This window comes from Protopterus annectens, chromosome 6.part0 (genome assembly GCF_019279795.1).
Source record: "Protopterus annectens isolate FY-2018-M chromosome 6.part0, PAN1.0, whole genome shotgun sequence".
Lineage (NCBI taxonomy): Eukaryota > Metazoa > Chordata > Ceratodontiformes > Protopteridae > Protopterus > Protopterus annectens.
Window position 1 is genome coordinate 1,422,655,955 of NC_056737.1, and position 26,071 is coordinate 1,422,682,025.

Consider the following 26,071-nt stretch of genomic DNA (forward strand, 5'->3'; position numbering starts at 1 on the left):
ACAAGATAGTTGACAAGATTTTAGGGACAAGTGATGGAGTAGTGCTTGGTCATTCCTGTTTATAATTGTTTTTCTGATTTCTAGAAGCTTTGGGTATCCAAAGTGGGGCAGCTGTATTTGGCTAAAATGTGAAAATTTGGCTGGGTTATTTATTATTTTTTATTTTATTTTTATTTGCATTTGTTTACTGGGGTAGTGCAGTGAGAGGTTATGGGCCCATTTTCAGTGGATGCTCAGGTAGAACCCCCCCCCCAAAAAAAAAAAACAAAACAAAACAACACGGAGTACATACATAGAGTGTATACATATGAAATGAGTACATTACAAGAGTACATGCAGCAAAGGTAACCTATTAACAATTGGTTGTATTACTGGAATAATAACACAGTTGACAAATGTAAAGAGCAATAAAGGTAAAGAGGTAGACATTACACAGATATTTCTGACAGTAGAGATAGAGGTTTACACCTGGTATTATTACATAGTACATGTTGGGTTATGCATCAATGTCATCATTAAACTGATGCAGTTAGGTTTTGAGAGGAGGAGACAAGGAGCAGGTGCAATTCCAGATAGAAGATAAGTAGTCTATTAGGGAAGTTTTGAAAGGTTGCGATTTTAAGTAGTTCTAATAGTTAATGGTAGGGCATTCCGTGTTTTGGCTACTGAACAAGGGTATAGAAGGTGGCAGGTTTAGTTTTTGTAACAGCAACAGGTGTTGATTCTTGGATCTGAGAGGCCTACTTAGATGGAAGAAGCTGAATATTAGGCTAAGAGCCTGACAGCCTGATGGTTTAAAGATTATTTTGTGTGCAGTTGCTAGTTGCAGATAGGAAAGGTAGTGATGTAGTTCAAGCCATTTCAGAGATTGAAGAGCAGTTCAGTCATGGGTAGTGTATTTGGCATTAATAGCGACTTTGGCTATTTTGTTATAACAAGTCTCAAGTTCAGCTTTTAGAAGGGATTGGGGATTGGTAAGTAGAGGAGCACCATACATGAGAGATGGTAATAGGTGGAAGATAGGACTTGTTTTGTGGAAGGGCTAAGGAAGTATTTATGCCTGTGGGGGATTCCTAGCTGTTAGTGATTTTTGCTGATGCTATGATGTATGTATAAGTCAAATTTCAAGTGTTCATCTATAATTATCCTAATAGTTTTGTGTGGGTAACAACATCAATAGCTGTGTTATTATGAGAAAATATAGTGAATTGGGCTTTGTTTAAGGAAGATGTCATCTTAGGGGTGAAAACCATGAGCTTGCTTTTGCCTGGGTTAAGCTAAGGTTTGTTTTCATTGAGCTATAGTAAGTATAAATTCTATCATCAAGATGAGTATTTTTCTGGATTTTCCATGATTATTCTTTATGTTTTATATGCAGATGACTTTTGTGACATTGTGGTGTTTAAGAATTACCTCTTTAAATGGACTTATCATTCTTGAATGGAGAGAAAATATTCTAAAATAAAGATGAGGCAGAAATTGTCTCAATGCATTTATATAAGGGAGACCAATCAATAAATCCCACTTCTTGATAATAGTATCTTCTGTTGAATCTGGAATAGAAATCGTGTGAGTGGTGTTAGGAAGTGATTTAAACTTTAAAACTGCAAAAGGACAAGGTTTTTGTTTTCATTATTAGGTTATTAACAGACGATAGAAAATAAGGTTGATTCTCGTATAAATTGAGAAGTGCTGGTTGTGATTATACTGAGTGAAATTAGTAAGAGTTGTTTAACCCTTCACAGTTAAATTGAGTATATTTAGCCTGTGACCTACAGGGTTGTAAAACATTAGCTGCAGGGTGTCTTGTAGTTTTTTTTATGCACACTAAGTAAAAGTTGTAGAAGGGTCAAGTTTGGACCTTTAATATTATTAGAATGGTTTTGAGAAAGAAAGGAAGACATAGGGTTGATAATACATCTAATATGGATTAATTAATGTTAGTTTACCCCTCATCTTTACATTCTCAAGGTCTGTTGACATAGAAATGTCATATGAGTTGCTGGTGAAGGTAGAGTCCATGAGGATTTGTTATACCAGGATTCGGTTATAGCAAGCTCTTTGGGTTGATATTGATTTAGCCAAAGTTCAAAGCTTGCCCATTTGTTACTGATACTTTCAGTACTTATGTAGGCTATACTGAGATCTTTGTAATGGATTTAGTTGTTAGATGGGAGTTAAAAAGACCTAACACAGGATTAAATAAAGTCCATGTAGGCTCCATGTAGAGCCTGCATGGAATGTATCCATGTGCATGGCCGCAGTCTTCCCTCAGCAGTGTGCTATGCATATTAATAGTGCAGTGGGCCTAAGGGAGGTTTTGGAGTGTGTAGCCTAAACAGAACAGCATGGATAATGAATCCCTGTAACAACGACAGCACACACCCACATACCTGTCAACTCATTACCCTGACCAACAGGAGTATAGCAAATATTTACAGAGATGTGTATGCAATTATTGTACTAGTCTGGATTTTTTTTCTGTTTATGTGCATGTTTGCATGATGCACCAAGTTATTTAGTTATGCTTAGTCCTGCGCACCCATGTATCTGACATGTGCCAGACATCTAAAAATAGAAACTGCAAGATTTCAATTGTTTTAGCTGTGCAATGCTGAGCACCACAAAAACCAGTACAGCAAAGCTGCACTATGCTTACAGTAGCGCTTTCACATTATATGTGAAAATATATGAGTTCCCTTCATTCCCCTTGTGGCACTATAGGTTGAGTGTGATGACATATAGTGTAGTAGGTTCTGGGTTCAAGTCCTGAATAGTGATACATTTTATATATACTGCTGTGAAACTGTTTAAGGTCACTGAAACATCCATTTAGATTAAATTCAATTTGTGCTATTATATTTAGAAAAGCTGTGCATTGCTAAGTAGTGCTTAAACATGGGTTTTCCTTGTTTTCTTGATGCTAAATGATGTGGTGCATTTTTAAAAGTTGACATGCTCCAGTCATCTAAAAATAAAAAAATGGATGCTTTCAATTGTTTTAGCTGCATGATGCTGGGCACCACTCAAACCCATGCAGCTAAGCTTCACTATTCTTACAGTAGCACCTTCATGTTATATGTGAAAATACATGAGTTCCTCTCACTCCTCTTGTGGCAAGATAGGTTGAGTGATGACCTATAGTGCAGTAGGAAATGGGGAGTGATATATTTTACTGTCGTGAAACTGTGTTAGGTCACTGAAACATCCATTCACTTTCCATTCAACTATTGTTATATTTAGAAAAGCTGATGGATGCTAAGCATCACTTAAACATAGGTAATGTTTTTTTCCATTTTTGGGTGTTGCTAAGGATTGCTTAAACATGGGTTTTCCTTGTTTGCACAATGCTAAGCAATGCGGCACATTTTTGAAAGTTTCAGTAAGATGCTCAGTGGTGCGAATGCATCCTATTTAATGGGCAATTGGTGAGAATTGCTCAGTATTCCTTGGAACCTAATCTTGTGTGCAGGTATGGCTGTCATTGGGCAGCACTTTCAGACACAGCATTGGGGTGTTCAGGAGTCCAGGATTTTTATTAGACTCCTGGTACAGCCCCATGGACCCTGGCTGCTACAGGAGAACTACATTGGCTCAGAATGCACGTCTGACACCTGGGACAGTTTGGCCAGGGACCTGTCCAGTGCGACTGGTATCCCATGCACTGGGGAGTAATGTCATCACCATTTTGCTGACCTTTGAAGCAGGAAGAGGGATACTTTAGATCAGTGGATCCAAGAGGCATAAGCAGGGAACACCCCACAGATATGTAAGTATGTTTTTAACAATTTATAAATATACAAGCTGAAGCTGTGCAAAACGTGTATGCATAATGTGTTGTCTCTCTTACCGCAGCTGCAGAAGAGAGGGCTTGCAACGTGTGGTCCCATGCAAGGAGTTTGGCCAGGATGATGCAAGCACATGTTATTTAAGAAAATCTATAAAGTAATAAATTAATGAATAAGTTAATAATAAAATAAAAAGTACAGATATTGCAGTCTTAATGGTCATGTATGAAATGCCTAGGACATCACAGACCTTCATTAATGTGGCAGTGCATATCTGAACTGTAAAAGCAAGTAAGCATGCAATACTGTGTAACATAGCTTTCAACCATTACTTAATGTTGATGAATACCCAGAATAAGAGTCAATGTTGTGATCTGCTCACTGTCAGAAATATGCTGTAGATTGCAATCAATAACTGAATAGGGTAAACGTGCAAGTTAACAGAAGTCCTAGGCAGCTATCCATGTGTGTAAATGCAAGATCTGAAACAACATGAATCAATAAAGTGTAAAAGAAGACAGTGCTGTGATAATGTATATTTCAAACAAAATGTTCAGTATTACTGCAGTCACTGCTTGTGAGTTCTATTCCGACACCAGCCAACTGAAAAATTGTGCTGGTTTCAACTGTATTTTATTATTTCATCAGTAAAACACAACCATGCTTGCATGTGAAGTGTATACCCACAGGCCTGTGCCTTGAAAGTCCAGTTGTCAAGGGTAATCAGTTTACATGGACATGCCTCTCAGATGTCATGCTTTTTGCAGAATATACTGAATATTGTCCCATATATGTGGTCTATTTGGTATATAGTCTAATTTTACTGACCAATCTCTGGCAAATTGGTGAGGATCAATGGCAGAAAAAAAATGTCATACCTCTGAATTGCAGATATTAGGCATCTATGAAAATGCATTTTAATGTCAAATCTGTTATTCGGACACCTTGCTACTATTGTAAGACCACACCTTGTAAGAATGTTCCCTATTGTTATGCCTTTGTCCCACCATTATATATAGCTTGGGCCAGAAAGTCTATTACTAAGAGGTTGACAGGTATGTACATGGAACATCATATATCCAGTATAAGCAACATTGAATGATTGCTGGGTGCAATATAATCTGAACTATAGTGTGTGTAAGGAACCGGATAGTATTTAAAATAATAAACATCATTGCAATCAGTGTTACAAATAAAATCTAACATATATAAAAGTCACTTATTCGTAGTATGTTTTGTTATATTATCTGTAAAGTTACTAATGTTCTCCTTTGTTCTTTCACCCCACCCATTCTCTTCTTAATTTAATCAATATAGTTACTATTATCATTTCCTATGATCATATTATTTGGTATTATCTCCTAAGTTGTCTTTATTTATAATTTAATATTGTTTTTTTCATTAAATACATGTTCATTTACGTTACTTATTGTTGTTTTCCTCATTATATTATTTTTAATTTTTTTTTTGCATTATTCATTATTGTTTTCTTTTATCTTATTCATTACATTTGTTTGGGCTGTTTTATTTCCTTTATGTTTCTATTTTATTTAGCACAGTGCAACAAGGTAGGCCAGTTTCTGGCAATCCACCTGCCTTGGCTCCCCTGGCTGAGCCACTGAGGCCCAGCATGTCTGAGCCACAGCCTGGTGGAACCCTTCCTGCTGCTCCTGTACAACCTGCACCTTCATATAGTTCTGCCTCACAGTCCGGGAGTGTGTTCTCCTCTGGGAGTGGAGGCAGAGGGGATGCCTATGTCACCAATGTACACCTGTCAGGCATGGTGTGCAGGCTTGTTCAACAGATTGTGGCACATGCCTACTGCAGATGGACAGCATGCTGTCCATCCTGGTGAGGCAGGCTGGCTGCAGGTGCTGGGATCAGCCACTGCATCCACAGGAGCAGTGAAGGTACAGTGCTGACAGTCCCATGCGTGAGGGCTTGAGTCACACTGTTACCATGTCCGACATCCATGGGGCCAGAATTCCTCCCACCCCCTCCCCAACCAAGGTGTTCACCCACCTCGTGTCCCTCACCAACCCTGTGTGCTGTCTTGTATGCCTTGTCTGTCTGCAAATACTTCCTCACCTTCCCAACTTACCTTCTCTACACATACCTATGTCCCTTCCCCAACATTCCACTTTTCTTCAAGAAAAAAAGGGCACCTGTCCATCATCCCACACATAGTTCTCCATTTTTATGTATCCACTGGGTACACTTAATTTGGTCCAATTGGTTTGACAATACACTTATGTTGTCGTCACTCCTCCCTCTGGGGATGACAGTCCAAATTCAGCTAAAAATCAGTGCAAGTGCATAATTGTTCCTGTTGAAGAAATTGATAGTTGTGGTTCTTTCCTTACCAGAGGAATTTGAAATATGTAATTCAAATGTGGTCCATCCAGTAATGCCACACTGCAGTCCTTAATGTTTTGCCAGTGATATTCCAGGCAACCACAGGTGTAAATATAACAGACATGTATGGAAGTCATGCTAGAAGCAAGGGTTGCCAGCACACACATTCCACATGACTATCATGACATTACACATGACTTGGCAGTTTCTCAAGTGGATGACATTATGGTTAATGCACCCACAATCTTGTTCTAGGACACACCAAGCATGTTGCCTTTACTCTGCTAATGATATCTGTGGCTAACATACTTACCTTAAAAACATACCTTAATTTCCATTGGGATGAGTTACCTCAATCTGGCTCTGGCTGTTAATCAAGGTTGCCACAATTCCCACAGTTATTCTGCTGTGTTGTCATCCTACAAGGTCTTCACCCTCTCTGTCTAAGCCTGTATCACACACATCTGTATGTAAAATGTAACTGCTACAAACATTCCATCTGTGCTGACATTGTATCTTTACCCCACTAATTTCACCTCAACAAATAAGAAAGGGAAGGGAATCAACATCTATGGCTTTTATCTTGCTGAGTAGTTCCATGGGATTGGCTGATTATACTGCAAATCAGCTGTATAGGCTTTATTTAGCATTTCTGAAGCACAGATCGGTTCTGATACAATTAACCACTAATGAGAAGCATCATAAAAAGGCATATTTGTAGCTAGTAAAACCAGTGTGGATGAGAGTTAATTCTTATGTCTAAATCATTGATAATTTCTTGTAGAGCAGTATCTTTCAATAGAGGAGTATTGTACTCCATCAGGTATGTATCCATTTTGTTTCTTACACACTCTCCAAAGCTAGGAATACAGCATCCATGGGACCAGATGACATCGCGGGATGTGTACTACATGAACTACAAAATGAACTGGCACCTCACCTAAGTGTCATGTTTAATCATGCCCTCACCTCAGGCTTCATGCCCACTGAGTGGCTCACAGCTACAGTTATCCCACTCCACAAGGGGGGATCCACCTTGGATCCCGGGAAATACTGCCGCATCAGTCTGACGAGCCTGATCTCCTAGGCCATAGAACATATTATCATGGAACTTATAAACAAAGACACTGGCAACCTTAAAAACACTAGACCCCACCCAGTTTGGGTTCATGAAGGGCTGATCTTGCCTCCTGAACCTGATTGACTTCTTAGAATCAGTCTCCAGAGCCGTGGACGAGGGTAAGGCAGTCCACACAGCCTATCTGGACCTAGCCAAGGCCTTTGACACCATTCTCCACTCTGGAATCATAGATAAACTTACTAAGCTGGGCATTAATCCCTACATCACTCGATGAGTTGCCAACTGACTTATCGACAGAACCCACACTGTAAAAGTAGTTGACTCCAAATCCAGCTCCAGACAAGTGACAAGTAGAGTACCTCAGGGTTCAGTCCTAGGACCTCTCGTTTGGAATCTACTTCTCTGAAGTAAAGGCCAATACTAAGGGTCTCTGGCTAACAAAGTTCACAGATGACTGCAAACTGGGAGCCATTATTGAATCCCCAAATTATGTCAATACTCTACAAAAGGGCCTTACAGAAACAGATGCATGGTGCCAGAGCCATGGGCTCAAGCCCAATGCCAAGAAATGTATAGTTAGCCCCTTTGGGAAAAGAAAAACATGTACCTGTGAATTACCACATAGGTGGCAGTACACTAAACACTGAAAGTGTGATAAGAGACTTAGGGACACAGGTGGACAGTGGTCTCACCTTCAATAACCACATCACCACAACAGTCAGGAAATCCTGCTATGTGGCACACCTTATCACTAAGGGCTTTTCATCCAGAAAAAAGGAGGTCATTGTCCCACTGTACTCATCCCTCATTAGATCCATTATAGAACACAACACCCCATTTGGTATGTACCTCTCAAGACATCTGCAACAACTGGAAAGGCCGCAGAAATACCTCACTAAAAGAATCACATGACTAAAGCAGATGCCCTATGCTGACCACCTTAAAAAACTCCAGCTATACTCTGTTGCATATCGTCTACTTTGAGGTGATCTCTGCTTAACATACAAGGCCATGTCAAACCCAGAGCTGTTGGACATGCTACACTTAAAGAAATCCCAATCCCTCAGAGCCACACGCTCCAGGGATCTAAACCTTGTCATCACAATAAACAAAACATGCTGGAGGGATAGGTTCCTGACCCAGAGACTCCCCAGACACTGGAATAGACTGCCCATACATGTCAAGCAGAGCACTTCTTTGGCCCTCTTCAATAGGAACCTTGATGACTGGATGGGAGAAAGGAAATTCACCCCAGGGATCATGTCAGTCACCATGCTAGACAGGGGTCCAAGGAAGTAAATAGTGTGGGAAGAAATAGCCAGGGAATTGTTATGGCTAGGCTTGTATAGGCCCTAGGGCTGACAGCCTAGTACAATCCTATGAACCTATGAACATGATGCACATGTTTGAATATACTTAGGGGAATGTGGATTACATCATTAAGCCTTTGTTAGAACTGTACTGATGACATAGCATTGATCTCCAGCTTTGTTAGACACAGAGAGGATGTAGAGTACAACAAGAGCATAATGCTGTGTGATAACTAGGTACACAGGTCTCCTGGATACTTTCTTTGATAGCAGTTGTAATAGTACAGTGCTGTTTTGTTGGCGCTATTGTTTATTATAATCTTTTTAGAGGGTATATTTCCTGCTATAGGACACACTACAATGGACTGCTGTGTTGGGTGTGTGAGCATATGTGAGTATCTGTCATGGCACAAACAGGAATATGTCACTATTGCTACTATCCTAGTTGTGTTCACATCCTTTTTATTTTTGGCCCACTGTTGAATATAAGATGTATAATCTAGTGGTGAATATGGAGAGCCTTCCTTTGCTGCTGTATCTCTACATAGTTTTGTCATACATGTGTCACCCTTATATGTGTTGTCATTTATTTGTATTTCAGTAAACATTATGCAGGCATGTCACAGAACACCATTTTCTGAGGTGGAAAATGACCATATTATTGAAGCTTTGTAGCAAGATTATCAAGTCATGCTGTTCCAAGGGAGGGCAAATATGTCAGAACATGCAGCCCTGTGGGATGAACTGATACACATCACTGATGTGGGTCATCAAAACTGTATGTATGAGCAGGTGCAACACCATGCCATAGATATGATCCATGCAGCAAGGATGTGGTCAGGTGATCTGGCCAGGGATCATCAGGTCACTAGTGGTGGGCCTGCAGCAGAACCTTCTTTCACAGCCACAAAGGAATTCCTGGCAAACCTTTCTAAACAGGACAGCTCTCAGACATCCATCAGCCAATATGTTGTGGATGTGGGTGCCACCCATTCCTCTCAAGAGCTTTCAGGGGTTCCCTATTAGAAGACTGAAGGTGCATTTTTTTAAATGCATCTTGGTTGAACTCAAAAGTCTGAAATGGCAAAATATTGAAGCGGCTTTTAAGCAAATTCTTTCCCTGGGAAAGAATTTGCTTGGCCGCTTCATCACTTTGCCATTTTCAGCACTGTAGTGCGGTCTCAGAGTTGTTATATTTAAGTAGGGGGTGGGGGGTGTAGCCCCCCACATTGGTGGGGTGTGGGGGGAAAAGCTCCCCACTTAATGTAATGTTTAAAGTGTTTTCATTTTTTTTTTTGTTGGAACAGCGATTTTTTCCCTAGGAAAAAAAATCGCTGTTCTGACAGTTCGAAATTCTAAGCTTTCGCTTATATAGGGTCGATTAATCACCGTTCACTTTTTTAAGCATCCGGTGATCTAATATAGACCCCTTCCAGATATGCATAGTTAGATCAGCAGTAGAATACTGTTGCATTAATGCAGTCAAGGTGTATATATTTTTACATGGGTGTCAGGTGTTTTTTGGGGAGAAGTAAGTTGGCTGCAGTTTTAAGCTCATGTAGAGATTGTCATCCACATACATTTTAACATCACAGTTACTGTTGATATTAGATTATTAGTAACATATGGTTCTGTTGCTATTACCTCTCCCTCAACTTTATTTCAGGAATTTCAGGAATTGGAAGAGGCTGTGCTCCTACTACTGGTAAACAGAATACTGCTATGTCAGACATGTAGATGTATTTCAGTGTATTAGATAAAGTGTCATCCCAGACCTGCTGGCTGGATAGTTGTACTGTCTACATAACTGAAAACTGTACAGATATTTTCTGAATATCCACAGTTTAGACTCATACCTCTGCCTAGTAGGTATGACCATAGTGACTGAATTGAAAACTATTGTCAGGAGATTAATGATTGTCATAACTGTCAACTGTGCATATTTTTCCACAATGTCCATAGTGTACATCATTTACGTTTTTTATGGGATTGTTGTTTTCTGAGTAATTATTTTGAAATAATTACTGATTGGGGTTAGAAAATGTCCACATGTCCATGGCTCTGATGTTGGAAGGTATACAAGTCCGTAATAGTGACAGGAGTGTACACAGCTTAACATATATTGCACCATAGTAGTGCAGAGCATAGTAGTGCAGGTATTAATGTAATGCTTTTTCCTTTTTATCACAGGTGACCAGGAAGGATGGTCTTTGTCCCCTATATCACCTGATGTCAGTGTCTCAGACTGTGATGATGATGGTGGCCAAATTGAGGCACAGCTGGGGGTCGCAGAGGCTGAATCAGACACAGAGATTTGGAAGGTGGGGACATTGACCAGGGAAGTGTGGCTACTGTGCCTTCAGTGAGTTTCAACACTGGCCATAGCCAAACTGCTGGTGAGGTCCCACACAGGTGAATTGATAGGGGTGCTCGTAGAAGGCCTGCTGTCCCTCCACCACCTGTTGCAGGTGTCTCATCATGTCTCACTCAGCATATGTTTATGGCTGTCATGGAGGCATGGGCATGTTCAGAAAGTAACTCCTGACAAATGCTCAGGGTTATGGATGCACCAAATTTTGACATTCGCGACTATCACCACCGTGTGACTGATACCCTGGATTGGTTGACTGACACAGTGGAAAGAGATGGTCTGAGATCTGTGTCAGACCTGTCATGGAACGCACATTGTCATCTTAGGTGTAGGTCGGCAACTACATCTGCTCGGAGTCAATGCGGCCATGCCTAATCACGGTCCAGTAGTGGCAGTGCATCCAGTGCTCCAGAGTGGAGGTGTGCTGTCCACACCAAGACATAGCAGGCCATAGGGTTGTGGTCCTGGGCATTGCCATAAAGGACCCATGCCCAGCAGACATCAGTCACCTTGCGGTAGTAGCACAGCATCTGGACCTGGGCATGGAGGTGCCAGTGCAACTCCAGGTAAAGCCAGTTCTCATGTTTGGGGTTGAAAAATCTGAACTATCAGTTCTACCATACACGGCTCACAGCTGTCCAACATACAGACATGTAGGGCTAAAACTGAGCTTGGCTGTGTTTCATGCAGATATTCACACACCAATGTCACATTGAGAGCACCTACAGACACACACAACATTTCTGTGGTCCATCTTACCTGCTTCCCTTGCTTACTCATACACATGCTTGCTAACCTATTGAGTCAGCCTAGGCCTCCTGCACCCCCACACAATGACCTGTGCAAGAGATGATAACTGTGCCACACCCCCCATCATCTTTCTCTTGGATGCAGGGGAAATAAAGCTACATGTCTGATACACAGGGTGACTATCTACATTAGTATGACTTCCTTCATGCTCTTCATTTTTTCCCTTAGAACTGCTCTACTTGTAATCTAAACAGTCTATTCTCTATCTGTAAAGCTCAGCACTTGTTCCTAAAGCATTTTTTAGTCAGGTAAAGCACTTCTATATTATACAAAGTACTTCACTAGCTTAAAACCCCCTTAAGTACCCACTTCCCTATTGGTCCTTTCTGACTCAGTTACACAGCAAACTTTTTCATTTCTTCTAGCATGTCAAAGGGTCAGTTGCTAGTGTCCTCTCCTGCTCAGCTGGTGAATCTGGGAATATTGAGGCAATGTTACAATTGCCTCATGTACACAGACAACCCTCTCCTCCTCCCACAAAACACAAACTGGAGGCTGAGCTCTCTCAACTCAGGACTGGCAAAACCAGACAGGAGGAGAAGGTAACCCACACACACCATAAACCCAGTCTCACATAGAACTATCACAACTACAAATCAAACACATAAACACACAAAGACATACTCGGAGGCACTGATCAAAAATCTACCAAAACAGCAGAGGCCTCCAAAGCAGACACCCAAACAACTGCCACCTCATGACATAACACAAGCAACACATAGATCACAAAGTCAGTGTGAAAATCAGTCACAGCCCTTAAGGCCAAACACAATGCCAGACACACTTGTCATAGGTGACTCCATAGTCAGACACACTGACGTCCCACTCACCAGACTGAACAAAGAGAGGGTCACAGTAAGCTGCCTGTCGGGCGCTAGAATCCGCCACATAACACAAGCACTCAGGTCACTCCACAGCAAGTACAAGTATGACTCAGTCATTGTCCATGCCGGTGTGAATGACCTGAGATGCACCTCCCTGGACTACATGAAAAGAGATATAGAGGAGCTCTCAGATTATGTAGCCCAGGCTGGTATGACCCTGACCCTGAACAGTATCCTACCTTCACCAAGAATGATGCCACAATACAGAGACAAAATGATCAGTTTTAATAATTGGCTTAATTTCTGGTGTCATTCTATGGGGATCCGATGTCTGTCTGCCTGGAATGACATGCTTGACAAGCCACACTGCTTCGCAAGGGACGGCTTGCACCTGTCACCCCTGGGTTTCCGGATATTGGCAAAGGCTCTTGCCACCCCCATAGTGCCTTTTTTAGACAAGGCTCAAATTCTAAACCCACAACCCTAGAAGACAATAATGGAAAAAAACTAAGGGTAATGCTGCTCAATGCCAGAAGTCTAAATCTCAAGATGCACGCCCTCAAAGCCCTCCTCAGTATGGAGAACATCGATGTCTGTGCTGTGACTGAAACCTGGTTCAAGGCTCCTGAGAGCACCCCGGCACTATCAGGTTTTACCTCATATCATGCTCCGCCCCAAAATAGGACCGAACCACAAAAGGAGGGGTGTATCCATATTCATCAAGGATACCCACACCTCCAGGCTGGTGGCAACTCACGAAGCATCAGAGACCATTCAGGTGCAATTAATCATAGGAAAAACTGCTCTACAGTTTGTAGCATGTTACAGGCCACCCTCTCAAACTCAGGAACCCCACACAGCCTTCCTGAAGACACTGGAGAGTATAAATGTCTCTCCAAACACCATCATATTGGGTGACTTCAACTACCCAAACATAGACTGGGAACATTACTCAAGCCCCAACCCCTAGCACAAAGGTTCCTGGAGTTTATAAACTCAAATGCTATGGAACAACTTGTCACCATTCCCACAAGAGGTGAAAATATACTAGACCTGATGATCACAAACATGGGGACAAAATGCTCCACAATCGAAGTATATCCCTCATTGGTGAGATCAGACCATAAACTAATCTCACTGGAGATCCACATCCCCCCCCCCCCCCCCACAAAAAAGACCACTTTCTAGAACTTCTCAAAAGCCAACTTCACACTTAAGACTGGTGTGGTATCCTTCAAGGCCCCTGAGCCATTGAAAACCACAACCCACGCTGCTGAATCCCTTACAAATGCTTTCTACAAGCACCTCCAGGATTGCATGGATCAAGCTATCCCAAATAAAATCAAGACCCTTTCCACCAAAGGCAAGTGCCCGATCTGGTGGACCCCAGCCATAAACAAACTTTACAACAAGAGGAGAAAGTTACTACAAGATAGAGAAAAATCCCTAAAAGGGAAGACATCTCTGATCAATACTAGTAAAAAACTACGATCACTCATAAAATCATCCAAGGCCAACTTTGAGAGAAAAATCGCCAAGGACTCAAAAGACAATCATAAGGCCTTCTTTAGCTATGTTAGAAATCTGGGTGGAAACTCCCAGATATGCTCAGAATTAATCCAAAATGATACAAAAATCACTGAACCCACAGACATTGCAAACATACTGGCAGACAGGTTCAGTGCAAATTTCTCTCCTCCCTCCCCCCCAAAAGGAGAAATATCTATCCCAGCAGAGGGTAGCCTCCCAATCATCTCAAATGCCCAGGTGAGAGCTGCTCTCTCTAAAGCTAAAAACACAGCATCACTGGGACCGGATGGTGTCCCCGGCTGTGTGCTACACGAACTCAATGAGGAACTAAACCCACACATAAGGCTGCTGTTTAATATTAGCCTTACCACAGGATACGTACCCAAAGAGTGGCGTACGGCAACTGTGGTCCCAATCCACAAAGGCGGTGCTTCTACAGACCATGGTAATTACTGCCCCATAAGCTTAACAAGCCTGGTCTGCAAAGCTATGGAGAGGATCATAATGGAACTCATAAATAAAGACATAGGGGACCTACAGATATTGGATCCTACCCAATTTGGCATTGTCAAGGGCAGATCATGCCTCTTGAACTTGGTCGATTTTTTTGAAACAGTCACCAAGGCCATTGATGAGGGTAAGGCTCTTCACACAGCCTACCTTGACCTTGCAAAAGCTTTCGACACAATACTCCACTCGGGTATCATAGAAAAGCTCACCAGCTTAAATGTAAACCCATATGTCACAAGATGGGTTGCAAACTGGCTCAAGGACAGAACCCACAGGGTTAGAGTTGCTGGTGCTATGCCAGACTCCAAGCCAGTCACAAGCGGTGTCCCACAGGGTTCAGTCCTGGGCCCCCTCTTGTTCGGCATCTACTTTTCAGAAGTGCAGGCAAACATAGGACGATTGTGGCTGACAAAGTTTTCAGATGACTGCAAACTGGGTGCCATAGTTGAAAATCCATCAGACACAGATATCCTTCAGAGAGGTCTCATAGAAATGGATAACTGGTGCCAGAGCCATGGCCTTAAGTTAAACGCCAAAAAATGTATAGTCATACCCTTTGGTAAAAACAAGGTAACCCCAAGTTACCACATAGGTGGCAATCCTTTAAGCACAGAAGAGGTTATCAGGGACCTTGGGACCCAAGTTGACAGTAACCATTCTTTTGACACTCACATTGCCAAAGTGGTTAGGAGGACCTTCTATATTGCCCACCTGATTATGAAGGGATTCACATCCAGATCAAGGGAGGTCATTGTTCCCCTGTACTCTTCACTTATCAGACCAATGATTGAGTACAATGCCCCATTCGGAATGTATCTTACCCGACACCTGCAGCAATTGGAAAGACCCCAAAAGTTCCTCACCAAAAGGATAAAGGGGCTCAAAAATATGCCATATGCTGCCCGACTGAAGAAACTCCAGTTCTATTCAGTCACATACCGTCTGCTCAGAGGTGACCTGTGCCTGACATACAAGGCCGTGTCCAACCCGGAATTAATGGACATGCTCCACCTCAAAAAATCCAAATCCACCAGAGCCACAAGAGCAAGAGACTTAAACCTCAACACGGATATAAATAGGATGTGCTGGAGGGACAGATTCATCACACAGAGACTCCCTATGCTGTGGAACAGAATCCCGGTCCATGTGAGACAGAGCACCTCGCTGGCTCTGTTCAAGAGGAATCTTTACCAGTGGATGGGAGATCGTAGGTTTACCCCGGGGATCATCTCTGTATCACTGCTGGACAGAGGCATGGCAAACTAATGGGTATAGTATTCTTCAACCTAAGGGGTGGTGAAAGCCACACAACTCTGGCTAGGCTTATAAATGCCGTAGGGCAGATAGCCTAGTATGAACCTATGAACCTATGAACCTTTCATCCACTGGTGCTGTTGACATGCTACTTGTACTGGTCATTTACAGATATTGTACTTTGCCATTTATACTGTGGATAGCATAATAATTTGTTTAATTTAAAATGGATGCTGTTGTTATTGTTTTGGACCACACAACAACATATGTCTTGTGGAAATATCTACGTTTCTCTTTCAGGATTATGTAGTACACACATCTACAATCAACCCAATCCATGTCAGAGTTCAGGATTGTATGTCAGCACAGAAGACAAATGTCATCAGAATGGTAATACAGTATAGGCTCATAGGTCTTTTTTAGGCTTATTACCACAAAGGCCTTTTTAAGCCTAGCCATGCATCCCAGATCTCTGACAAATTCTGATACTTTTGATAAATGTAAGCAGGGTTTTGGCGGAGGAAACATTTACAAGCAGGGACTTGGGAGAAGAACCATATACAGGCTGACTGTGTGCATTAGAGACATAGGTGCCAAACCAAAGATGAATTTCCTGTTCCCCATCCAATTGTTCAAGTTGCACTTCAATTGGGTTAGGAAGGAACTCTGCATCCATAGATGGGGAGCTTGTTCCATACATGGGGTAGTCTCTGAGATACATACCTGGCTCTCCAATAGGTCCTATTTATATCACAGGCAAGGTTTAAGTCTTTAGACTGGGTAATTCAGGTCTATATGAAAATATCAAACTTACAAAATATCGAATGACCTAAAGGCTGAAAATGCTGGACCTTAAACTAGCTATTACAGCCCCCACACTTCTGCTAGATATATATATATATATATATATATATATATATATATATATATATATATATATATATATATGTATATATATAAATGCCAACTCCGAGATCACACTATAGTGAGGAAAGGGCAAATATTCTGATCTTCACTGTACTGTGATCTCACAAAAAGCATATAGAGGTCCACCAATTTCGGTGGCAATTTCGGCCTTTAGGCCATTCATAGGTTCATAGGTTCATAGGTTTATACTAGGCTATCTGCCCTAAGGCATTTATAAGCCTAGCCCAAAGTTTTGTGGCTTACACCACCCCTTATGTTAATAAATGCTGTGCCCATTAGTTTGTTGTGCCTCTGTCCAGCAGTGACACAGAGATGATTCCCGGGGTAAACCTACGATCTTCCATCCACCGGTCAAGATTTCTCTTGAACAGAGCCAGCGAGGTGCTCTGCCTCACATGGACCGGGATTTTATTCCACAGCATAGGGAGTCTCTGGGTGACAAATCTATCCCTCCAGCATGTCCTATTTATATCCGTGCTAAGGTTTAAGTCGCTTGCTCTAGTGGATCTGGTAGATTTGGATTTTTTGAGGTGGAGCATGTCCATTAATTCCGGGTTGGATATGGCCTTGTATGTCAGGCACAGGTCCCCTCTGAGCAGATGGTATGCAACTGAATAGAGCTGGAGTTTCTTCAGTCTGGCAGCATATGACAGATTTTGGAGTCCCTTTATCCTTTTGGTGAAGAACCTTTGGGGTCTCTCCAATTGCTGCAGGTGTCGGGTGAGATACATCCCGAATGGGGCATTGTACTCAATCATTGGTCTGATAAGTGAAGAGTACAGGGGAACAATGACCTCACTTGATCTGGATGTGAATCCCTTCATGATCAGGTGGGCAATGTAGAAGGTCTTTCTAACCACTTTAGCAATGTGTGTGTCAAAAGAAAGGCCACTGTCAACCTGGGTCCCCAGGTCCCTGATAACCTCTTCTGTGCTTAGTGGATTGCCACCTATATGGTAGCTTGGGGTTACCTTGTTTTTCCCGAAGGGTATGACAATACATTTTTTGGCATTTAACTTCAGGCCATGGCTCTGGCACCAGCTAGCAGTTTCCGTGAGACCCCTCTGAAGGATATCTGTGTCCGATGTACTTTCCACTATGGCGCCCAGTTTGCAGTCATCTGCAAACTTTGTCAGCCATAGTCCTCCTATGTTTGCCTGTACTTCTGAGAAGTAGATGCCAAACACCAGGGGCCAAGGACTGACGCATGTGGGACACCACTTGTGACCGGCTTGGAGTCTGACATGGCACCAGCAACTCTAACCCTGTGGGTTCTGTCCTTTAGCCAGTTTGCAACCCATCTTGTGACATATGGGTTTACATTTAAGCTGGTAAGTTTCTCTATAATACCCAAGTGGGGTATTGTGTCGAAAGCTTTTGCAAGGTCAAGGTAGGCTGTATGGACTGCCTTTCCCTCATCAATGGCCTTGGTGACTGTTTCGAAGAAGTCAACCAAGTTCAAAAGGCATGATCTGCCCTTGACAAAGCCAAACTGGGTCGGGTCCAATGTCTGCAAGTCCCCTATGTCTTTGTTTATGAGTTCCATTATGATCCTCTCCATGGCTTTGCAGACCAGGCTTGTTAAGCTTATGGGGCGGTAATTACCAGGATCCGTAGAGGCACCGCCTTTGTGTAGTGGGACCACAGTTGCTGTACACCACTCCTTGGGCACGTATCCTGTGGTAAGGCTAAGATTAAACAGCTGCCTTATGTGCAGGTTTAGTTCCTCATTGAGTTCATGTAGCACACAGCCGGGGACACCATCCGGTCCCATTGATGCTGTGTTTTTAGCTTTAGAGAGAGCAGCTTTCACCTGCGCATTTGAGATGTCTGGGAGGCTACACTCCACTGGGATAGTTATCTCTCCTTTTGGGGGGAGAGGGGGGTGAAGTTTGCACTGAACCTGTCTGCCAGTATGTTGGCAATGTCTGTGGATTCAGTGATTTTTGTATCATTTTGGACTAATTCTGAGCATATCTGGGAGTTTCCACCCAGGTTTCTAACATAGCTGAAGAAGGCCTTATGATTGTCTTTTGAATCTATGGCAATTTTTCTCTCAAAGTTGGCCTTGGATGATTTTATGAGTGCTTGTATTTTTTTACTAATAATGATCAAGGGTGTATTCTCTTTTATGGATTTTGCTCTATTATGTAACAGCTTTCTCCTCTTATTGTAAAGTTTGTTTATGACTGTGGCCCACCAAACTGGACGTTTGCCCTTGGTGGAAAGAGTCATGGTTTTATTAGGGATTGCCTGATCCATGCAGTCCTGGAGGTGTTTGTAGAAGGCATTTGTAAGGGCTTCCGAAGCTTGGGTTGTGGTTTCCACTGTCTCAGGGGCCTTGAAGGATACCACACCAGTCTTGAGTAGTGTGAAGTTTGCTTTAGAGAAGTTCTTCACTGTGGTCTTTTTTGTTTGGGGTGGGGGCGGGATGTGGATTTCCAGTAAGATTAGTTTATGATCTGATCTCACCAATGAGGGATATACTTCCGGTGTGGAGCATTTTGTCCCCATGTTTGTGATGATGAGATCTAGTATATTTTCTCCTCTTGTGGGAACGGTGACTAGTTGTTCCATGGCATTTGAATTTATGAACTCCAGGAACCTTTGGGCTAGAAAGTTGGGGCTTGAGTAATGTTCCCAGTCTATATTTGGGTAATTGAAGTCACCCAATATAATGGTGTTTGGAGATACATTTATACCCTCCAGTGTCTTCAGGAAGGCTGTGTGGGGTTCCTGAGTTTGAGAGGGTGGCCTGTAGCATGCTACAAATTGTAGAGCAGTTTTGCCTATGGTTAATTGCACCTGGATGGTTTCCAATGCTTCGTGCTTTGCCACCAACCTGGAGGTGTGGGTATCCTTGATGAATATGGATACACCCCCTCCTTTTGTGGTGTGGTCCGGGTTTTGGGGTCGGAACGCATGATATGAGGTAAACCTGATAGTGCCGGGGTGCTCTCATGAGCCTTGAACCAGGTTTCAGTCATAGCACAGACATCGATGTTCTCCATACTGAGAAGGGGCTCGAGTGCGTGCATTTTGAGATTTAGACTTCTGGCGTTGAGCAGCATTCCCCTTACTTTCTTCCCATTTTTGTTTTCTACCGTGGTAGGTTTAGAATTTGAGCCTTGCCTAAAAGGCACTATGGGGTGGCAAGAGCCTTAGCCAATATCCGAATCCCAGGGTGACAGGTGCAAGCCGCCCCTTGAAGCAGCGTGGCTTGTCAAACATGTCATCCCAGGCAGACAGACACTGGATCCCCTTTGAATGACACCAGAAATTAAGCCAATTGTTAAAGCTGATCATCTTGTCTCTATGCGGTGGCGCAGTGGGGCAGCGGTTAATGCTGTCACCTCACAGCAAGAGGTTCTCTGGTTCGATTCTCGGCTGGGGTGCCTTCTGTGTGGAGTTTGCATGTTCTCCTGGGCGTCGGTGGGGTTTCAGGGTACTCCGGTTTCCTCCCACATTCTAAAGACATGCTTCTGGAGCATTTCTCCCCAGGCCTCCACTGGAAACAGGATCTGTGGAACCTAGTCGGACTTTCCCGGTCAACAAATGTTAAATAAATAAATAAAAATAAAATATAATATGCGGTGGCATCATTCTTGGTGAAGGAAGGATACTGCTCAAGGTCAGGGTCATACCTGCCTGGGCTACATAATCAGAGAGCTCCTCTATGTCTCTTTTCATGTAGTCCAGGGAGGTACGTCTAGGGTCGTTCACACCAGCATGGACAATGACTGTGTCATATTTGTACTTGCTGTGGAGTGACCCGAGTGCTTGTGTTATGTGGCGGATTCTAGCGCCCGATAGGCAGCTTACTGTGACCGTCTCCTTGTTCAGCCTGGTGAGTGGGACGTCAGTGTGTCTGACTATACAGTTGCATAGTAATTCCAGAGGCCTTGATAGCTCATGTTTTATGCTATTTAGAAGGCAGACTGGGATATTGTCTGGGCCCATTGATGCAGAGTTCTTGGTCTTACAGACAGCATTAAGGACCTGTTCCCTAGTGATAGTAGTTTGAGTTACATTTGATGGTATTTTCTGCGAGAAAGTTGAGGGGGAGAGAGGGATAAAGTTGGAGTTGAATTTATCAGCCAGGAGGTTTGCTATATCTTCTGCCTCATTATAGGTGGTTCCATTTACAATGAGCTCTCCACACAATTGTGTATTGCCTTTGAGGTTGTGGACATAGCTAAGGAATGCTTTGTGGTTGTCCTTTGCCTGGGAGGCCAAACCTACCTCAACTTTGGCTTTGTTAGACTTCATTTGTCATCTGAGTTGTTTGTTTAGTTTGATGAGAGCACTTTTATTCTGCTGGGTGCTGCACCTCCTAATTTTTGCTATGATTTTTTTACTCCTGTTATACATCCACTTGCTTTTGTGATTTCACCAGGGTGGCTTGTTTATTGAGTTAGTTCTGTACTTCTTGGTGGGTACAGCTGCCTCTATGCAGCTATTTACATGCTTATAAAGGGATTTTGTGTACAGTTCCACATACACCGCAGTGTTGTCATGGTTTATGAGGTTGTGAAATTTTGCCAGGTTATCACTTAATAGCAGGAGGTTAGCCTTAGAGTAGTTCCTGAATATTCAATTTTTAGCTGGGGGTCCAGGTTTTATTTTGACTTCAAAGGAGAACATTTTGTGGTCTAACCTTACCAGGGAAGAAGTTACAGTAGGGGGTGTGCAACACTCTCCCATATTATTGAGGACCAGATTCAGTATGTTTGCACTCCTGGTTGCTGTATTGATGATCTGGTCCAGGGAGTTTGTGTTTACAAAATCCAGGAATCTATGTGCCCATACATTTGGTGTCGTATAGGATTCCCAGTTAATAGTGGATTAATTAAAGTCACCCATGAATATGGTATTGGGTTGGATAGTTAGTGTTTCTAATAAGTTTAAATACATGGTATTGGTTTCCTGGGTCATAGAGGGGACCTATAGCTTAAAATGAAAGTAGTACTGGATTTTGCTTATGGTGATTTGAACATGGGGCAGCTCAAAACAGTTTTTGTACTACTTTCCTCACTTGCTTAGAGTAATACAGCTCTTGTACTCACTTTCTCATTTGTCTAGAGGAAAATACTTTTTTATTCAGGCATGTCCAAGGGTCAGCTTCCAGTGTTATCTCCTGTGTATCTGATGAATCTGGGCATCCTGGGGCACTGCAGCAATTGCCTCATGTACACAGACAACCCTCTCCTCCTACCACCCAACACTACAACCTGTGAGAGATGCACTTATCTAGCCCACCTGGAGGTAAAGCTCTCTCCAACAAAGATTGAACTTGAGAGTCAAGAGAAGAAGGTAAACACTTGCACCACACCACACTCATCACATAGTCCCACCAAACCTACACCACCAAAATCCACACATAGTAACACAAAAACATTAGCGGAGGTTCTCAATAATAATCTGCTCAAGCAACAGAGACCTCCAAAGCAGAAACACAAGCAACCTCCAACCCCCAACACAACCCAAATGACACACAGCCCACAGACTCAGTATGCCACTCAACCACAGCCCATAAGGCAAAACAACGTACCCAGCACACTAGTCATAGGTGACTCTATAGTCAGGCACACTGATGTCCCACTCACCAGGCTAAGCAAGGAGAAGGTTACTGTCAGCTGTTTGTCAGGTGCCAGGATCCACCACATAACCCATGCACTCAGGTCACTCCACAACAAGTAAAAATACGACTCTGTCATTGTCCATGTTGGTGTGAATGACCTGAGATGTACCTCGCTGGACTACATGAAAAGGGACATGGAAGAGCTCTCCAATCTTGTAGCCCAGGCAGGTATGACCCTAGCCCTGAGTAGTATCCTGCCATCGGCCAGAATGATACCGCAGTACGAGGACAAAATTATTGACTTCAACAATTGGCTAAGCTTTTGGTGTCATTATAATGGGATCCAGTATCTGTCTACCTGGGATGGCATGGTTGACAGACCACGATGCTTTGCCAGAGATGGCCTGTACCCATCACCCCTGGGATTCCAGATACTGGCTAAGACTCTTGCCGCCCCTATAGTGCCTTTTTAGGCAAGGTTCAAATGAAAAATTCACTACCGTAACAGGAACAGGCAAGCAAAAACTGAGGGTAATGCTACTCAATGCTAAAAGTCTAAATCTCAAAATGCACTCCCTTGAGGCACTCCTTAAAATGGAGAACATCGATATATGTGCAGTGACGAAGACCTGAATCAAGGTTCCAGAAAGCACCCCTGTATTACCAGGCTATAACTCATACCACACTTTTCGGCCATCTAACCTGGACTGGAACACCATAGGTGAAGGTGTGTCCATATTCATTAAGGATATACACACCTCCAGGCTAGTTGCTCAGCATAATGCATCCAAGGTTATCCAAGTGCAACTAACTCTGGGCAAAACTGCAATCCAAATTGTAGCTTGCTACAGATCCCCCACCATGCCCCAGGATTCCCACTCCTCTTTTCTTGATATACTGGAAAATATTAGGGTTCAACCAAACACCCAAATAATAGGTGATTTCAACTACCCCACCATTAACTGGGAAAACTACTCATGTACCAACTCATTTGCTCAATGCTTTCTGGAATTCATAAATTCCAATGCCCTGTATGAACTTATCCACACCCCCATCAGGACAACAATATCCTAGACCTAGTAATTACCAACATGAGTGACCGGTGTTCCACACCTGAAGTCAACTCCTCATTGGTCAGATCCAACCATAAGCTAATCACCCTAGATAGTGACATCCCGCCCCCATCCCCCATTAAGGAAACATGGTAAAAAAATTTTCCAAAGCCAACTTCATGCTTCTTAAGACAGAAGTGGTCAACTTCATGACACCCTGCAGATGAACAATACAGTTATGACTGCTGAATCCTACACAAATGCACTCTATAAGCACTTACATGAGTGCATGGATCGTGCTATCCCAAACAGAAACAAGATGCTATCCTCCAAAAAAAGAAAGCCAATCTGGTGGTCCCCTGCCATAAACAAACTCTACAACAGAAGGAAGAAACTGTTGCAAAAGAGAGTACAATCCCATGAGTGGAGGAGCTCCCTGGTCAGCCTCAGTAAGAAGCTGAGATCCCTTATAAGATCCTACAAAGCTAGCTATAAAAACAAAATCACCACTGATTCTAGAAACAACCACAAAGCATTCTATAGCTATGTCAAGAACACCCAGATCTGCTCTGAGTTACAGCACAATGGCACGAAAATTACAGAACTAAGTGATATTGCCAACATCCTGGGAGATAGGTTCAGTGCTAACTTTACCCCCCCTCACCCCTAAAGGACACATATCTATGCAGAAAGAATGCAGAGCCCCAGTAATCACAACTACAAGGGTAAAAGCTGCACTCTTTAAAGCAAAAAACACAGCATCCATGGGACCAGAAAACATCCCAGGCTGCGTTTTACACAAACCTCCGAACCAACTGGCTCCCCACTTAAGCACCATGTTCTGTCATAGCCTCACATCAGGCTTTCCACCCACTGAATGGTGTACAGCAACAGTTATCCCACTCCACAAAGGGAGAGTCACCACTGATCCCGGGAACTCTCGCCCTATTAGCCTAACAAGCCTGGTCTGTAAGGCCATGGAACATATCATTATGGAATTCATAAACAAAGATATTGGTAACCTCCAAACTCTGGATCCCACCCAGTTTGGTTTTGTGAAAGGCAGATCATGCCTCCTGAACCTGACTGACTTCTTTGAAGCAGTCACCAAAGCAGTAGACGAGGGTAAGGTGGTTCACACAACCTATCTTGACCTCACCAAGGCTTTCGACACCATCCCCCATTCTGGAATTATAGCTAAACTCACTAAACTAGGTATAAATCCCTACATCACAAGATGGGTTGCCAACTGTCTCACTGTCAGAACCCACACTGTAAAAGTTGCAGACTCCAAATCTGACTTCAAACCAGTGGCAAGTGGAATACCACAGGGTTCAGTCCTGGGACCTCTCCTGTTTGGTATTTACTTTTCTGAAGTACAGGCTAACACAAAAGGCCTTTGGCTAATGAAGTTCACAGATGACTGCAAACTAGGAGCCATAGCTGAGTTCCCAAATGATATGGCCATCCTACAGAAGAACCTCACTGAGACAGATGCCTGGTGTCAGAGCCATGGCCTCATGCTCAATGCCAAAAAGTGCATTGTCATCCACTTTGGTAAAAACTCTGCACTGATGAACTACCACATAGGTGGCAGTCTACTTAATGCCAAATGTGTGATATGAGACCTTGGGACCCAGGTGAACAGTAGTCTCTCCTTTGATAATCACATTGCCAAAGTAGTCAGGAAATCCTTCTATGTGGCACACCCCATCCCAAAAGGGTTCTCATCCAGGAAAAAGAGGTCATTGTTCACCTCTACTCGACACTCATTAGACCCATTATAGTACTCTTTTGGTACCTTTGGAATGTACCTCAGAAGACATCTGCAGCATCTGGAAACACCACAGAAGTACCTCACAAAGAGGATTACTGGCCTCAAACAGATGCCCTATAATGACCGTATCAAAAAACTCCAGCTTTACTCCATAGCATATTGCCTACTCCAAGGTGATCTCTGCCTAACATATAAAGCTATGTCAAACCCAGAGCTGTTGGACATGCTACACCTAAATAAATCCCAATCCCTCCAAGCTACATGCTCTAGGGACCTAAATCTTGTCATCACAATAAATAGGACATGCTGGAGGGATAGATTCCTGTCTCAGAGACTTCCCATACTCTGGAACAAGCTACCCATTTTTGTCAAGCAAAGTTCCCCATTAGCACTCTTCAAGAAAAATCTTGATGAGTGGATGGGAAATAGGAAATACACCCCAGGGATTACTTCTATGGCTCTGCTCAACAGGGGCACAGGAAATTAACATTCTTTGGGTAGTATAAGCCAGGGAACCTTGTTGGCTAGGCTTACTTAGGCCCTTGGGCCAGTAGCCTAGTACCTACCTATGAACCTATTTGACTAGCCTTTAAGTACATTTATTTTTGATGTAAACAGAGACACCTCCACCTTTAGACCTTGCCTGTAAAGTAGCTGGTCTAAATGTGTGGAAGGCATTATAGCCCTGCACTGTTGGTGTGCTCTCCATGGCTCTAAACCATATCTCAATGACTGCACCAGGGGGTCAAAAAAACCCTTCTTTTTAACGAGCTTTTTCAAGGGAGGAAAATTTGTTTTTTGTTTAGACCTCCCCCCAAAAACATTTTTTTTTTTAAAAAGGCAAAAAGTTTTTAATAAAAAAAAACCTTTTTAAAAAAAATTTTTTTTCTTTTGGGGTTTT